The sequence below is a fragment of the Scomber japonicus genome, chromosome 8 (assembly GCF_027409825.1).
Source record: "Scomber japonicus isolate fScoJap1 chromosome 8, fScoJap1.pri, whole genome shotgun sequence".
NCBI lineage: Eukaryota > Metazoa > Chordata > Actinopteri > Scombriformes > Scombridae > Scomber > Scomber japonicus.
The window spans coordinates 20,584,185-20,586,219 of record NC_070585.1 but is presented as its reverse complement, the minus strand read 5'-3'; positions in this window follow the sequence as shown (position 1 = coordinate 20,586,219).

The window sequence follows — 2,035 nt, the reverse complement described above, 5'->3', positions numbered from 1 at the left end:
TTTTTTTCTGAAGCAGGGGCGCGTAACAGTTCGCTGCCGGCAGGACTCGGACACCGCGGGGACGTGGACACCAAAGACACCGGAGAAGGACAGAGGCATCACTCTGTCCGATTTCCGGAAACCACCGATAAAAACGCAAATCGCCAAATGCGAAGTTTTGAAATGGGCTTAGCTACAGACATCCTCCATTAAAACCTTTTTTGAAAGCAAGGCCATATAATTCAAACACATGATGATAATAATAATAATAATAATAATAATAATAATTAGTAGCCTATTTAAATGTCTTAATAGTTTGTCAATGTTAAACAGACAGTTAATGAAACATTTCAGACCGCATTTTTAAATCGTTTTGTATGTGAATAGCAAATGTGTTAAAAACCCATTTCCGTGTGATGAAAAGAAAAGATCCTGTAAGTCAGTATAATGAGAAACTTTCTCAAAATAATGACTTAGTGTCTCAAAATAATGATAGGCTATTGATAAGTCATAAGACAAGTCATTATTTTGATATACTAAGTCAATATTATGAGTGACTAACTCATTTAGTTTGAGATACTACGTCATTATTTTGAGTTACTAATTCATTATTTTGATTTTTAGTTTGTTTTTTGTTTGATTTTTTGTTTTCATCACATTGGCTTCCATACAAATGTGATATTATTTTATAGAAAAACTTCAAACATGCCATGTAGTTGCAGTGGTGGAAGAAGAAAAGCGGCCTTCCAATACCACAATGTAAAATTATACTCTAAGTAAAACCCGCCCAAAGAATCACAAGATAAATCTGAGTGGTCGTATGATTATTAATGTACAAGAAAAGAAGAAATTGTTCTCCTGTGCGATTTTCCCCCCATATTGGGCCCCTAACACAAATGAAACCATGTGGGAAGTCTAGAGGGGAACCTGTTAACATCAGTTGTAAAAAATCAAACCTAAAAAGTAACTAAAGCTGTCAGATAAATGCAAGAAGTTAAATGTTTCCCTTTAAAATATGTTGGAATAGAAAAATACAACTAGTATTACTAGGCTATAGTTCATGGGTAAATGTAGGCAAGATGGTTACATTAAACCCCTGAGTTCAAAGTGCTTTACTGACAGTAGTCATTCATCTTTTCAATAGACGATCTAAAGAGGATGTCAGAAAAATATTGGAGTTGTTACAACTGCTATGGCAGCCAACAGCGGCCCCTAGCGTCTCTGTGAGGGTTTTTGTATGCTAATAAATTGAAAGGTTATCCACAAATGAAGCAGACAATACATCAGCAATTAAGTTTTGGAGACAGTTAATTAAACAGTCATGATATTTTCATTGAAACATTAAGGTTCAGGAACACACAAATAGACTACTTTCCTGCTATAAAATCATTTTAACACTTGGTTTCTGGAATTCATAGAGAACAATGTATTAAACAGGACAGCAAACTTTACAGAAGCCAACTGAGAATTTGCTTATATATTTGGTCTTAAGATAGTTTTCATCCCCTTACCTCACTGAATTTGATGAAAATTAATCTACAGATTGGAGATTAAAAAAGAAACGATAAACCTTACCAGGCTGAATGCGCTGAAGAATCTGCAGAACTAAAGATGAAGGAAAATGGTTAGGTCGCAATCTCCTCCCAATGAGAGAATAACACATTTTCTCAGGACTCTATGCTCTTTCTCTTACCATGAACACTACAGCCTCTGTCCGGGTCTGTCTCACATGCTTTAGCCAGAGGGCATCTCATCTTTTTTGCACGGTAAACAGGAAGTAACACCGCATGCAGGGTTCAGTTTCAATGACCTGAATATTGTGTTATTTAACACTCAGTGCATGAATCATTATCTTTTTGTCACTAAAACATGATTCATTTATTCAGATGGAACTTGTAAAACAAACATTCGTCATCCAAAGTACAACAATGGGCAAAGAAGTCAGTCCATTAGGTGTTACTGCCCATTATATCCATTTACAGTAATATCACATCTTACTCAAAATTTATGTGACCCAGTTAGGTAACTATCATCACACAAAGTGGGTCAGAAATGC